This window comes from Macrobrachium nipponense, chromosome 34 (genome assembly GCF_015104395.2).
Source record: "Macrobrachium nipponense isolate FS-2020 chromosome 34, ASM1510439v2, whole genome shotgun sequence".
Classification (NCBI taxonomy): Eukaryota; Metazoa; Arthropoda; class Malacostraca; order Decapoda; family Palaemonidae; genus Macrobrachium; species Macrobrachium nipponense.
In genome coordinates this window covers 23,575,344-23,592,280 of record NC_061095.1, presented here as the reverse complement: position 1 = coordinate 23,592,280, position 16,937 = coordinate 23,575,344, and positions in this window count along the sequence as shown.

The following is a 16,937-nucleotide window of genomic DNA, read 5'->3' as shown; positions in this document are numbered from 1 at the left end:
CTAAAGAAGTCGACGTCATTCGGTACACTGGTTGTCACCGACGTTCTTCTTCATACCGTGGTTGTCGTCGTCAAAACGTAAACAAACCATCTGAGCTGAACCACTTGGAGCAGATTGATTTTTTTTAATTCCCGATTGAAGTAAGCCTTCAGATTATTAAATTTTGTCCGCACTTGATCTAAAAGGAGAAAAATATATATTTGATTGTTTAATTTAAAAAAAAAAATAAGCTAAGGCTAGCCTACACAGGCTATTCCTAACCTTGTTTACACAAGCACAGTCAGACTGTACTATAAATTAAGCTAAAGAAACTGTAAAAATATTAGATTTGTGTTTATATAATCTGATAATGCAAACAAACAACATAATGAGAGCAGACCTAGATTATATAACAATCTGATATGCAAGATATAGCATGCCTACCTGTGTGAAGATCAGCAAGTTCAGGAAAGTTTTTCCCGAGTCGCATCGTGATTTCTTCGTAATTTTTTCTTTCGAGACATTTTTTCTTAAAACTATCATGTTTATGGTCCCATAAGCGTCGCATCTCTCTCATATCTTCGACCAAAAACTGTTCTGGCAATCTTGTCCACTGTACCATGCTTCTCATGACTTGAAATGCGCGCTCTCCGAGATATAAACAAACAATAAAGTCGACGGCAGCTATGGGTTGAATTCGATCGGTAACGTTTTCAAAATTCGTGACGACGACACCAGAAAGCCGTCGTCGAAACATGAAAAGTCGACTTCAAATTCAAAAGTCGACGGAAATTTCGGTAGTGTGACAGCGCCTTAAGAGTACGTAGTTCTGAGAAGAAGCTGAAAGAGCGAGCGTAGTTTAGAGACCATTGTTCACCAAATTGCATTGCTTATGCGTTACCGATTTTGTATGTTGCGAAAATTCACGAGGGAAACTGCAAGTTCACAGAGAGCAATTAACGTAAACGCTTTAGGAATGGCTACCACACGGCCGTGGCTGAAAAGTTTCAATACGTTGTACAGAACTCTTGATTGAAAGAATAGCCATTCAGATCACTTGCACTAAACCTCTTTTACTTACAAATAGAGAGGTGATCGGGATCCCCTTCAACGGCGTAGGAAACGATGAAGTCGGAAGAAAACGGTGAAAGCCGCATGTCTCGGGATGCGTCTGCTGGAAGTCTCGGCATCTGGGGAATAAACCCTTTCAGTTTCTAATTCGTAATCAGCAGTTACATGATAGTTACTGTACATATATATACACAGACATATATGTATACTACATGTTTGTGTGTTTGATTTTAAATCACCTAAGGTAAACACATGATGGTTATACGAACAAAGTTACAGCCACGAAGGAAAGTGAATCAATTTAGATGCTAACTACTGTCTTCTTATTACCAAGTTAATATATATATATATATATATATATTATATATATATATATATATATATATATATAATATATATATTTATATATACACACACACTCACACAAACACTACTGCAACTGCTGAGTGTATATATTGCCGAGCATATTCGACCATTCGGCACTGCTTAAAAACTAAAAACAAAAAACAAAAAACAGGCGACAACTCCCTTACCTTTGGTTGCTGGCTCTCCTCTGCAAACGGTGTTAAGCTAAGATATAGCTAGGCTAATGAATTCTCGTAAATACAAAAATATACTTTTTATTTCCCAAACTAGCTGAACATGATATGGAACAGTGATTAAATGACGTAATATTAAGAACTAAGTCGGACCCATAAAAGACTGTAAACTGTCCTACTCTCCTGAATTAGACTAAGTATCACCCCAAAACTCACAAATAATTATTTTCTACATTTAAGTAGTCAAGTCTTTTAGAGAATCCCATTCCTTTGTATAATGCCATGAACCCATCTGAACAAAGAGACATATCTATTATATTCCCCAAACACATAAATAGATGTTAAATAAATGTATACACAGTGCACTTCTCTCTTTTCAAAAGGCAACTTTTCCTAAGTCCTTTTCAAATGGGCCATACCTTTTACGATGGGCTTTCCTGACCCTGAGGCCTTCAAAGCCGTCCTTTCTCTTATCACTCCCTAAGGAGAGTGTCATCTTTCTCTCCAATCTCGGGCGGTTGGACCCATCATTACACTCACAAACACATGCACACATCCGGACACGCCTCAAAAAATGACATAGCAACTGCGAGCTTCACACAGGTTGTATGGATCAGCAGCCTTACCTGGCATGATCATCAATTCAAACAGTTCTTTCATTTCAGCAGCCTTCGAGGAAACCCATGCTTGTCGCTAGGCCCTCTCTTGTCTCTAAGACTAAGTGAATAAAGCTGAGGCCTAACAATTCACCGATATATATGCTTTTTCTTTTTAATATATATAATATTATATATTGAATATATATATTGTATATATATATATATATAGATATATATATATATATATATATATATATATATAGTATATATATCCAAAATCAGCAGGAGGCCACTCAGCACAGTCGCACTAAGCAGAAGAAGGCAGGGAGGAACACACAGGAATTTGACATTATGGGATTTATTTCGACGTTTTGCAATACATTATTGCATCCTCAAGGAATTCTACAACAGATGTAAATAAAATAATTTTAAAAAACTTTTTTTTCAAAAATTATAAAATTAAAAAACAATAGTTATCTTTAAGTCAATTTAAAAGGACACCATATTTAAAACACACAATAAGTTAAGTTAAAACACAAGTTACATAGATTAAAAAAAAACTATGAAATTGAACATTAACTATACAAGGGTTTATTTTTAAAAAATTAATAATAATAATAATAAATAAATAAATAAAAAACTAAAGAAGAGTGGAGCTAACCTGCCAGAGCAAAGTCAAGAATAAAATTAAAAGCTGGAACAAAAAGTAAAAAATAACAGGCGTTAAGAACAACAAGTCAAGATAAAAAAAAAGCTGAACAGCTGAGGGACTGGGTATTTAAAAACCTGAACAAATTGTTTTATTCTCAACGTCTCTAAATTAAATAGGTCTTTAGAGTTGCTGACCTGTCCAATTATAGAGAAATGTTTTGTACTATGTTTTGTTTGTTTTACATCGTAAAGAATGATTTCTTATATTAGACATTTGAGATTTAACTGCTTCGTCTGCTTCTTCGGTGGTTATGGGATATCTGAGAAAGATTCTTAATCTCTGGCGACTGCAGAAAGTCCTGTCTTCTTCGTCTTGAACTCATTTTCAATTTTCCACGTATTATAAACCTTGATTTAGTTCTCATTTTGTATGCTCATTATAGATAATATGATAAGAATAAAATGGGTTTGCCACGTGCCAACTGAATTATGGTAAACAAAGGCCTTATTCATAGATAAGTGTGTGTGTGTTTAACAGGTCTACTATGGGTATATTTTTATTCTCTCTCCCTCCGTGTGTATTTATATCGTTAGTTGGCGATTTATTTTTATATTTGCAGTTGCGAATATTGCATCATTGTCCTCTTCTTCCTCCTTTCTGTCATCGTGGTTTAATGTCTTTCCCAAGGGTAGATATGATTCCCGAATGGGCTAGAATAAATAAGGGTAATGGCAACATTAATTTCATTAAAAAAGAAAAAAAGCGAAGTTTAAAATTTGCAATCATCCACATAGTTCCGTAGGGGCGTAGTGCCGTCAGCGGCGTACTGTAGGCATTATTTAATGTTCTTTGCAGCGTGCCTTCGGCCCCTAACTGCATTCCTTTTCGTTCTTATTACTGTACTTCCGTTCATATTTCTTTAATTTTCTTCCCATCTTATTTCCACAGCCTTCTAACGATTGATTCATAGTGCAACTGCGATGTTTTCCTCATGTTATACACCTTTCAAACCTTATAACACTCAATATCCGTTTCAGCGCTGCATGACCTCATAGGTGCCAACGCTTGGCCTATGGCCTAAATTGTATATAATCTATTCTATTCTAACGACATAGCCTCTTCTCACTGTTGAAGAACATACCGTCCTATCTCTCCTCCTGCTGTAGCAAAAATAGGTATACTTGGAAATTATATTAGTATTTTTGAAAGCCTGTCTCTCCCGCCAAGCTTTCCGTAATGTTCGCCAGTTTGTTCTTGGCTTGTGGGATTGTCGGAGAAAACCTTGTTCTTAGTATGTAGAATTGTTGGAGAAAACCTCATTCTTGGTATGTGGAATTGTTGGAGAAACCCTTGTTCTTGGCATGTGGGATTGTTGGAGAAAATCTTGTTCTTAGCATGTGGAATTGTCGAAGAAAACCTTGATCTTGGTATGTAGAATTGTTGGAGAAAACCTTGTTCTTGGCATGTGGAATTGTTGGAGAAAACTTTGTTCTTGGCATGTGGAATTGTTGGAGAAAACCTCATTCTTGGTATATGGAATTGTTAGAGAAAACCTTCTTGGCATGTGGGATTGTGGAGGGAAAACTTTGTCCTTGGCATTGTGGAATTGTTGGAGAAAACCTTGATCTTGGCATGTGGTGGGATTGTTGGAGAAAACTTTGTCCTTGGCATGTGGAATAGTTGGAGAAAACCTTGTTCTTGGCAAGTGGTGGGATTGTTGGAGAAAACTTTGTCCTTGGCATGTGGAATTGTGGAGAAAACTTGTTCTTGGGCATGTGAAATTGTGGCGAAAAACTTTGTCCTTTGGCATGTGGAATGTTTGAGCGAAACCTTCTTGACATGTGGTATTGTTGGAGAACACTTTGTCCTTGGCATGTGGAATTGTTGGAGAAAACCTTCTTGACATGTGGTATTGTTGGAGAACACTTTGTCCTTGGCATGTGGAATTGTTGGAGAAAACCTTCTTGACATGTGGTATTGTGGAGAAAACACTTGTCCTTGGCCATGTGGAAATGTTGGAGAAAACCTTCCTTGACATGGGTGGAAATTGTTGGAGAACACTTTGTCCTTGGCATGTGGAATTGTTGGAGAAAATCTTGATCTTGGCATGTGAAATTATTGGAGAAATCCTTGTTCTTGACATGTGAAATTGTAGGAGAAAACCTTGTTCTGAGCATGTGAAATTGTTGGAGAAAACCTTGTTCTTGTCATGTGAAATTATTGGAGAAAACTTTGTTCTTGGCATGTGAAATTATTGGAGAAAACCTTGTTCTTGACATGTGGAATTGTTGGAGAAAATCTTGATCTTGGCATGTGAAATTGTTGGAGAAAACCTTGTTCTTGTCATGTGAAATTATTGGAGAAAACTTTGTTCTTGGCATGTGGAATTGTTGGAGAAAACCTTGTCCTTGGCATGTGGAATTGATGGAGAAAAACTTTTTTTCGGCATGTGGAATTGTTGGAGAAAACCTTGATCTTGTCATTTGGAATTGTTGGAGAAAAACTTTTCCTTGGCATTTGGAATTGGAGAAAAACCTATTCGTGGCATGTGGAATTGTTGGAGAAAACTTTGAAATTTGCATGTTGAATTATCGTAGAAAACCTTGTAATTGGAATGGGAAATTGTTGGAGAAAACCTTGTGCTCTATTTATAAAGTTGCATATTCCAGGTCTTAGCATTGATCTCTGGAACCACTGTTCAATAGTTGCCAAAATTCTTGTGTCCATCAGATCAGCCCACAGCTGCCAGTGGCCTGTTAGATAAGAGTAATGTTTGTGCGTCGATATTATGAATATCTCGAATCACTTAAACTTACATTTTACCGTGCATGTGTTCTTGAATCGCCGAAGTTTTGCTCTCTTGTAAGAAACAATTACAGTTATATCTGAAGATTTTTGTTTTATAGCTCCTAACATTCCAAGGACAATATGCGAAGAGTCATTTTCAGTTTCATTCGCTAATCATATTTTGTATAAGAAAAAATCGTTATAGAGCCAAAGCGTAATTTCTATAAATATAAAACTTAACACTGCATGAAGGTATTAATTAAAACCATAGATTTGTAGTGTGTATTTATTTTGGCTTAAGTAAGGAAATGCTTTGTGCAATCAAATAAAGGCGTCAAAATGTGGAATGAAACAGTTATATATAAAATTTAGTGATTCAACAAACAAGTTGATTATTATATAGTCAAGATAAGTCTGTAGCTAAGTAAATAACTGAATGTTCAACATACGACAAGTAATAAACTTATCTATCAAGGGTGAGCCTATAAATAAACCACTGTATATTCAGCAAACATGTATAAATGGCTTTCTGAGAATCTAAAACCTCTCGTGCATACGATATCTCACAGAGGCCTTCAAATTTCATAAATACTGACGTAGAATGTTGTCTGAATTTGAGGGCCTACTCAGACGATCTATTTCTGGATGTCTGTAAAGCCCTTCTTGCACTGTGTAGCATAGTGAACTTAGTGGTTAGCCAAAACTTGATTGTCTGAACGAATGTCGTTATCGACCCACACACACAGACACACACACACTATTCAGACGGTACGAACGATCTCCGCCCCGATTTCAGTGTGAACAAAGATTTTGTCTCGAGAAGACATGGCATCATCTCTAGAAGAGACAATCGCGATGGCGTTATATCGGCAGACAAACCCATACATTGAACGATCTGTGTATGACAGACTTAAAGTAACAAGCTAGCAGCAACCTGGTCGTGACAGATTCCCGCGTGGAAAGATGCTGGCAACAGTGAGTCACAGTAAAGGCTCCCATACACTGAACGATTGTTGTTATCGACCCACACACACACACACACACACTATTCAGACAGTATGAACAATCTCCGCACCGATTTCAGTCTGAACAAAGATTTTGTCTCGAGAAGACAGGGCATCATCTCTAGAGGAGACGCGAGCGATAGCGTTATATCAGGAGACAAACCCATACATTGAACGATCTGTGTATGACAGACTTAAGTCGCAAGCCAGCAACCTGGTCGTGACAGATTCCCATTGAGTTCGTTCAGACATGAAGCTCCGCCCATTTATGCATTCAGACAAGTGCATACACAGTGTTTTTGCGAATGATACAGACAGTCGTTCAGACAATCTTTCAGTGTATGGGGGCCTTAAAGCTTTAAGAGCCAAAGACTGAAGTAAAACAGAACGCGTCAAATTCTACTGAGATACATTAAACGGCTTCAGGATAAGGTCCTACAGTGTTATATCTTCCATGTCAGGCATTGAGTACTTCTAATATTTGTGCAATGGTAAATTCAATATAGAAGTTCAATATAGAATCTGACTGACGCCTCGATAGACAAGGCTTCTCTTCAGTGCTCTTTATATGTGGCGGCATAAGCGTAGTACACCACCACGAAGAGGACGCTGGAACAAGGAAAGAATATCTTGCTGAAGGTGTTGAGTCGTATTGAAGTAACGAAGCACTTCTTGTTCTTGGCTGTCTCTTCTTCTCCTTCACCTCCTCCATAAAGATCTTTCGGGAAAACTGCAGCGAGGCGAACATTGAAAATCTTCTCGTGTAGGATTTCTTGCGGCTCCTCCTCCAGGACCTAAACAAGAAGTAAATAGTATGAAAGTGTGAGGCTTTCTGTCTTTGTCTAATTGTCACAAATTTAGCTTTTATGAGTCATTTGGCTCCTTGGAAAGGTCAGACGGAACTTTGTACAAAGAAGTACAGTGGTACCTCGAGATACGAAAGGCTCAACTTACGAAAAACTTGAGATACGAAAGCCAATACGACAAATTTAACGGCTTTACATACGAAAAGTTGTCAAGATACGAAAGGTTTCTCAAAGTCCCCCGAACCACTGTTAACAATTTTGAAACTCACGCGCCGCCATCTTAGTAGACTCGCCACCATCCTCCTGCTCTCATTGGTTCCTGATGCTAGTCACTGCCATGAGATCCTTCTCTCCTATTGGACAGCATCCCTCCCATCATGCATCTATGTACGTATACGTGGTGGTGTGCCTACCTCGTCCACTTTGTATCAGCATCGTTATCGTACGCACGCGGTATTCGTTCGGTCCAACGATTTCGTTTAGTAACGTAAATTCGTTAGTGATTTCATTGCAGTATACGTATTATCGTGTTGTGCGAAAACTTTATTGTGTACTTATACGTAAATTACGTACAAGATAACGTAGTCATGGGTCCCAAGAAAGTTGAAATTCACAGAAAGAAGCGCATGCTCTCTTTGGAGACAAAGATGGAGCTCATCAAGAAGTATGAAGCTGGTATGTGATTGAGTGTGATCGCCAAGGAATACGGCCGTAATCCGTCAACAATAGGCACCATCCTTAAACAGAAGGATGCCATCAAAGCAGCTACACCGTCGAAGGGCATCACTATTTTGTCCAGCAAGAGTACCCACGTGCACGACGAGATGGAACGGCTGCTTCTTGTCTGGATAAAAGACAAAGAAATCGCTGGTGATACAGTAACGGAGACGGCAATCGCCCACAAGGCCAGCGCTATTTTCGGCGATTTGATTGCGCAGGCAGAAGACGACGGAGGGTAAGGGACTTCAACGTAAACCCCAGAGTTCAAGGCTTCGCATGGCTGGTTCGAGAAATTTTGTAAACGAACTGGCATCCATTCGGTGGTGCGTCATGGGGAGGCTGCCAGCTCGGACACGAAAGCGGCCGAAGCATTTAAGAAGACTTTCGACGAGATGATGACCAAGGAAGGCTACAGTTCTCAGCAGGTTTTCAACTGTGATGAGACTGGCCTTTTTTGGAAAAAAATGCCTTGTCAGACGTACATCACGGAGAAAGAGAAGAAGCTACCTGGGGCATAAGCCTATGAAAGACAGGCTTATGCTCGCACTTTGTTCGAACGCCAGTGGGGATTGCAAGGTGAAGCCCCTACTGGTGTATCATTCCGAGACTCCTCGAGCCTTCAAGGCCCACAAAGTGCTTAAGGAGAAGCTTCCAGTGATGTGGGGGGCTAATGCAAAAGCCTGGGTAATGAGGCTTTTGTTCACCGAGTGGGTAAATCTGTGTTTCGGCCCGGCAGTGAAGAAATTTTTGGAAGAGAAGCGCCTCCCCCTGAAATGTCTGCTGGTGTTGGACAATGCCCCTCCCCACCCTCCTGGCCTCGAGGAAGATATCCTAGCGGAGTATTCCTTCGTCAAGATTCTTTTTCTTCCGCAAAACCCAACACCACCCCTCTCCTCCAGCCCATGACCAGCAAGTGATAGCGAACTTTGAGAAGCTGTACACGAAACATCTTTTCAAGATAGGTTTCGACATCACCAATACCACAAACCTCACCTTGCGTCAATTTGGAAGGAATATTTAGAGATCGTCGTTTGTATCCGACTCATCGACCAAGCTTGGCAGGAGGTTTTGAGGCGAACCTTTAATTCCTCGTGGAGGAAACTCTAGCCTGATGCCGTATCCACCCGGGACTTCGAGGGATTCGACGTGGGCGAAGCTGGTGCTGCAGAGTCCCAAACAGTTGGCGATCCCGAACTGTTTTGGAACCAGATCTTGACGAGATTCGTTGCACTCGGCAAGTCCATGGGGCTGGTCGTCGACGAGGACGACATCAACGAACTTCTTGAGGAGCACCAAGAGGAGCTTGCGACGGATGACCTGAAGGAGTTGGAGGCCATGCAACATAACGTCGTTCAAGAGAAGTTCTCTAGTAGCGGTGAGGAAGAGGAGGGGGACCCTATGACAACGGCAGAAATTAAGGATGTCCTAGCTGCTTTTCATAAAGTGCAATCGTCGTTTATCGAAAAAAGACACCCCGAAAAGGCTCACACAGGTCGTATGCTTGCGCAGTTCGATGACGTTTGCCTGAGTCGTTTCAGGAACATTGTGAAAAGTAGGCAGAAGCAATCTTCCTTGGATCATTATTTTTAAGGAGGTCTCATTAGCATAAGCAGGAGTAAGCAAAAAGAAGAACCAAGTGATAAAAACAGAAAGTTGAAAGCAAAAAAGGAAGAACCAAGTGTTGGAAACAAGAAAGTTTTGAAAGCAAAAGGAAGAACCAAGTGATAAACAGAACGTTGAAAGTGGTGATGAAGTTGAAATTCTGTAAAAAAACAAAAACAAAGCCTACGTAAAAGTAAAAAAAAAAGTTAAAAATAAAAAAAGAAAAAAAAATTTAATTTTAGATTTTTGTAAAGGTAAGTGTTACAGTTTTGTTAATGTGTTTCGTAAATTTTAGTTTATGTATGTTTTCCTTAAATTTAATATGCATTTTCGTAAATTTAAGTGTACGTACATACGTACGTATCTGCCGTTTGTCCTCCTCCTCCTCTGCCGCCACTTTCGGAGATAGCCTCACTCGAAAGGTAAGCTTCCACAGTTTACTACAGTATTTCTTGTATACCATGTACACTAATACACTTTATTTACAGGTTATTTTGCATTTTGTTATTAATTTAGGTATTGAATGGTCCAAATTGTTGTAGTATTTCCATTGTTTTATAGGTCAGTTTGTTATTTAGGTTTTTCTTTCAATTTAGCTTTTATTATGAAATTTACTGGTGTGGTTTTTGGAGGGCTTGGAACGGATTAGCCATTTTACATGTAAAATGTGGGTCCAAGAATACGAAACCTCATGATACGAAGGGCGCCTCGGAACGGATTAATTTCGTATCTCGAGGTACTACTGTACGTGAATTCTTTAATTCTAAGAAGGTGTCATGGTAATCTCTCTACAGCAAAGAATCATATATTAAAGGAAAGGAAAATGTATCTTCTTCGAGTAGGTCTGCAGCAAGGAGGAATTCCCGCACGTGTTGGAGGCGTCTATTCTTATGATTGTTCGAGAATATTCAGGTGTGTTATGGAACTCAGCACGCGCCGTCGCATCGTTAGAAACGCCGCGTAATATGATGCAACATTTCGTCGAGAGCCCTCTAGAGGGATGGTGACATTTGCTGGTTAAGCTCTGCCCTTTTCAGCCCCGCCCCTAGATCGCCGTATATATATATGACTTGAGGAAGTAGAAGATAAGATCATCAGAGATAAGAGAAGGAAGGGACGAAGGATAAGAGAGGAAGAGGACACACGAGAGAGAGTGTGAACGGAAACAAGTTAAGTCTGCAGTTCGTAGTCGGAGTGAGAGAGAGGTCCCGGCATCGACGACGTAACCTTTTCATAGAAGAAAGGTCTTATAAGTGGTTTTGAGGAGTAACCCGCCCTCCAAGTTTCAAGACTAAGATATTTCTTCCTGCAGTACGAAGTCATTAAGCTGTCTGAAGTTTCTACTGTCCCCTTTTGAGAAGCCCTCGCTTCGAGCACAGATTTCGACAGCTGCAAAACTGACCAGCAAGTATTTCATTACCGCACTGTTTCCCCATTTTGCATATTGTTAGACTGAACTTTGTTATGTAAATAGGAGAAACCATTCTGCATTTATCTTTGTTAATAAGCTTGTAAATAAACTTCTGTTCTGTTTTAGTTTCTTTCTATATTCGTATTCCGAGTTTCAATTGTTGGTGTTGAATCCTTTTTGTTTATTATATTAAAGAACCTGAGTCGACCTCGGTCCGTAACAGAAAGGAAATATGATTACATGATATTTTAACAGCATATGAATGTAAATTTAGTGTATGTTTGATTTCATTAAATTCTTTGAGACGCTAGAGTAGTGGATGAACAAATGAATGCAATACGCAAGTGCATTACAGACATTTTTTAAAAATTCAACTCACTTTCAGCACGTCGATAATGACGATGACCACCATTATCAGGAAAAGGAAGGCGATACAGAACACAAACCAGATGTCTAACCAGCTTTATATAAGCAGTCTGGGGCACAGATTGACTTGTCTGTAGATAGAAAGAAAACAAATGAAATGTCAATTACATCCCAATACTTTAAATCAAATATGTCCATTATTTAATACATCGAAGTGTTTATAATCTTAGGGAAATAGCTTGTGTTATTACTATAGTAGATTCACATCAACCATGGCATTTGATGTCTAGGCCCTTCCCTTACGACGCTCCTGATTGGTTGTTGATAAGCCAATGACAGGGCTGGAAACTGTCTCTCTCGAGAGTTCACGTAGGCCGGATGTATGTTCCACCTCTCCTGAAAGACGTATACCTAGGAGATATGGAACACACATCCTGCCTATGTGAACTCTCGAGAGAGACTGAGAATTTTCAGCCCTGTCATTGGCTTATCAACAGACAATCAGGAGCGTCGTAAGGGACTGGCCTAGACATTAAATGCACGGCTGATGTGAATCTACTATAGTGGTAATTTTATTTTCAGGAGTCATGCATAGCTTTGATGCAAGTATATTCGTAAGGCATTAGAAAAGCCTTCTTTAACCACAAACTTAAGGCATTACCTCGAAGCTACAACTCCCATCGACAGAATTACTAGAATTAAAATGAACTATTACTTTCTGAACCCTAGAAATTTCCTGTTTTCATAAACATTTTTAATTGAACCCTAAGCCAGAATTGAGCATTCTAAGTAGTAATCAAATGTAACAGCATATCTCAGTCAAAACTTCACAACCATTTACTTTACACACACACACACACACACACACACACACACACACACACATATATATATATATATATATATATATATATATATATATATATATATATTTATATATAAGTGAATACCACAGGAAAATGAAAGGCAGAAAGTCAGTATCAAGTGCTTTCGCCTTTATTTTATTTATTTATTTATTTTTAAATCAAATGCTTGTATAAAGGAGGAAGCTCTTGGTACTGACTTTCTGCGTATCATTTTCCTGTGGTATTCGCTTATACAGTGAAGTCACGTGCATTTAATAAGATTTTTTAAGCATATATGTATATATATATATATATATATATATATGTGTGTGTGTGTGTGTTTATGACAATCATCTCCTCGCGTTCCATATATGATTAGATAGTATTGATCTTCAGCTCTCAAGCAGGATTTAAACTCGAGTCTAGAGTTGCAAGCGACCCTTACCTGGTAGGCAACTTTTTTGTTCCCTCGCAAAAGTCAGTTCCATTTTATATGCTTACGTACTGTTCGCCTCAAGTATACCTCCATAGAAAACTCTCTCGATATATATAAATGCTGTAACTGACAATGGATGAGAAAATTGAATTCACCTCTCAAGCAGAGTTTGAATTCATCTATTTTGAGTTGTAAGCACACTGTGATAACTTCTCCTTGAACTAAGTTGTTTTTAAAAAGACCTTTGATTGGGTGATTTTGTAATGCGCATACGTAACTTAGCCTTACATGTATACGCATGGCAGGCATTCCCAATAGTGTCTTTATATTTCCTGCTAATCTGGGCACCATTATGTGATGAAAGTATGAATTGGTCATGTCTTGTGCTCAAAATTCTCAACGAAACTTTCAGGTATCGATTGTTACCCTAACCTGAGTGAAAAAAGCAGCCTCGACCAGAAGTGCTGTAAGTGCTGCCATGAACCGGTCGGTGAAATCATCAATGGCGAAAAGAAGAAAGTCATGTAGCCAATAATAAGCAGGATAAAAGTGGGGATGTAGGTAGACGTGAGGAAATAGGTGGACAAGTTGGAGAAAATGAGGTTGACGTGTATGCTGCCAAGGGCATCCTGCAATGATCAGAATATGAAGTGTATTAATGGATTGAAATCATGTGAGCTAGGACAGTAAAAAAAATACAAATGTTACTGGCACTATCGTTAAACTGTAATTGTATTAACAACCTAACAAGGTGTCTTTCATAGCACGTATGCTATAGGGCATGCATGGCTGCGCCTAAAGATATCAAAGGAAACAAATGTCATTTTCCTAATATGTGTTTACAAATTCAAAACTCATGCATAGAATTGGTTTCTGCTTGCGAGACACCACGAGAAACAGCTAATTCTGAAGTATTATAAAAATGCAACTTATTATGAACAGCAGAATTTATGAAAGAATTAGGACCAGTTTACTGTAAGCTAATCTCAGAAATTCTACTAAAACCAATGGAAATACCATATAGTATGCCATCACACAACCTCAAGGCATGAGGAGTTGGAAATTATTTTATTTACTAGTTTCAATTAGTGTGCAATCATAAGTGATAAACCAGTCCATGTGATCAGTGATGTTTGTTTACCCTAAATGGATTGATAATTTGTATTTTACTATGCCTATATAAAATGTGTAATCTGTGGAAAAACTTAATTTTAGGACACGATGTTTACAGCTTATAACAAACTAATATGTTTAAAGTCACTTTTCGCAAAGACCTGTCTGTCATGAAAAAGCAAAGAGGTTTTAGTCTTGTCCGAGACTGTAAAATTGCGAAGTTAATCAACTGGGAGTTTGGTGGTTTCCTAAGCAATACATCTTTCATAATAACACGACTTATACTACAGTACTCCATTTCACAAGTCATTTACAACCAATGAATATTGGAAAATATCTAAAATATGAATACGCTTTCGTTTCCTGTCGACTGCGCTGTCATAGACTCTTCCTTCAGATAATACTGGAGTAGGTTCCTATTCCCCGAGAATCGTAGGTCTTCGTGCGAAATTTTAAATTCCATATAATATTTGGGTGGATACGACAGGAGTAAAATCTGTAATGAAATACAGAGACATATATGTTACCAAGATAGTTCGGTGTTCTACTTAGAGTAATAAAAACACTCACACAATATATATCATCTTTGGAATACTCTTGAAGTTATTGTTTGTTTTCTGTATTATTTCATAATTATAAGTCACAAGGGAAATATAAAGATGGTCTTGGTGAAACATTGTTATGCTTTGATAGGAAATAAGTGATTTACAGATCCTAAAAAAAGCTATAATATTTACTTATGAGTTTAATTAATTCAATGGTAGGGTTGTGAAAGTTCTAGATACCAAATCGATGTACAGATAAGTGAAATTAACATGGATATAAAAAATGGAGTAGAACTGGATAATGATAAAAATGGACAATGCAAAACCCAAAATTAAACTGACAAGCTTCTTATCTTAGTTGGAGTCTGGTTAGAAAATAGATAAAAGATATTCATGTTTCGGCTTACCTTCTAAAATAAAACCTCAGGCTATTCTTTGTAGTTCAGACAATTTAAATAATGAAGTCTCCTGGTTATTGGTATAACAGATTAAAATTATTATTGGCCTTTGTAATAGTTTCTTTGACTGGTTTCGCTAACTCGGGGAGTAAGCTTACAAGCTACTTTGTTGTTGTTGTTCTTGTTAGGGGGTTAGAAAAGGTCTATGGAAAAGCCTAAAATTGTCTGAAAAATGTGTCTTGCGTTGATTTAAAGGTGCAGGAATTTCAGGATAGGATATATATGATATATTTGTTAGAATGAAAAGGTGAAAAATAATTTTAATAAGAGTTATTTTAATAAAATATAGCGTAGTCATTTAGATTTTCGTTGTTGAAAGAAGGCTCAGTTTGACCTTAGATTGTAGCACGTTTTAAGTTGCGTTAAGTTAAGAATTTAATGTTTACAACTTATGCGTGAGGGGAAAATTATATGTCCTGAGTAAGTTGGAGGTCGGAGCACGCCTTATTATTATAATTTTGCTTACCAGGGAACAATTCTGCTCGTCAAATGGAAATGCGAAAAGTCCGAAAAGGCAGTTTGATTTTATTGTGACTCTTCTTGTAAGTTCAACAGCATTTGCATCTCCATCGTACAGAAGGTCTGAAAGATGGTTAGTCATTCAAGAATAACAATTAGCTCAGTGTGTGACAAAAGCTTATATAAAAAAAAGATGCACATTTGTAATGGCCAAAAACTATTTACAAAGCAACTATATATGACTCCATTTTTTATCAAAGAAAACCGTCTTACCTTGAGGCACTCTCGTATTGTCATTGTATCCTTCTTTTTCTCGGATGATTTTGGTAATGTTATTTTCGTCCTTAGTATCACAAGATGTTCCTCCATGACCAAGGAACTCAATTGGTGGCGTCCAGATTTCATTGCTAATTTTGTTTTTCCATGAATCATCTTGTAGATTCAAGTATGTGAGCCGTTCGTCATACCAAGTTAGTTTGATAATTGCTTCAGTTGTAAATGTGAAATGTGCTATATCGAATTCTTTAATCAAAAGCATATCCATACTGATTTGAAGTGTTGATGGAGCAGTAAAGTTCTTCTTGTGAGCAACTTTCTGGGAGTCATACGCTTCAGGGAAAATGATTCGTTCACAGTCTGCTTCATCAGAGCCATCTTCGCAGTCTACTTCCATGTCACATCGGAACGGGCGATATATACACTCTCCACTTATGCATGTAAATTGCTCATGATTACAGCTTGTAAGCAGTAGCTGTTTTTCACCGTTCGTGCAAACATCTTTAGACAATTCCCAAGTGTTTCTACCAACTGGGTAATGATTAGGTGATTGACGTGGAAGTCTAGCAGTTGCTCCACTAGGGTGGAACGTTGAGATTTCCCAATAGCCCAAGCTGCCATTATCTCCTTGATGATACCGAATTTCAGAGTTTTGGAACCCTAGAAACGAAATACTCCCGTTCTCATATAATAAAGTGTAGTTCGTATCTAAAACTGACTTACTGCATAACCCTCGAAGATAAAAGAACACTGGATATTCTGTGTGTGAGCAGGCAAAACATCTCTTTTGGAGGCATGGAGTTAATATCCATTTGCCTGAATGGATGTGATCTGCATCATTCTGTGTTATGATGGACACACAAGAGCTGTGGTTCAGTCCTAACTGACTTTTAAAATTTAGAAAGGTAAGAGGAACAGGGATTTCGACTTCCCAATTTTCAGAAAACCATTCTCCATTTTCCCACTTTGCTCCCACCCATAAAGTATCAGATTTGTATTCGCCACCACATTTGTCCTCGAAAAGTGATGCCTTGTGTAAGAGCTGGCCGTTTTCCTCAGCACTTTCAGGAACAGCCAAATAGCCACGCATTGAATCACAAAATTTTACTGCATCTTTATAGTCACGATTATCTGCATAAATGTTATCTTTTTTAATGAATCGTGAACATAGTGTAGAATCAAGAGGCATGTCTTGAATGACAGTATTGTTCTGAGCAAAATCACCCAAGATGTTATAAAAATTCAAAATGTCTTGGGCATAACGTCCTC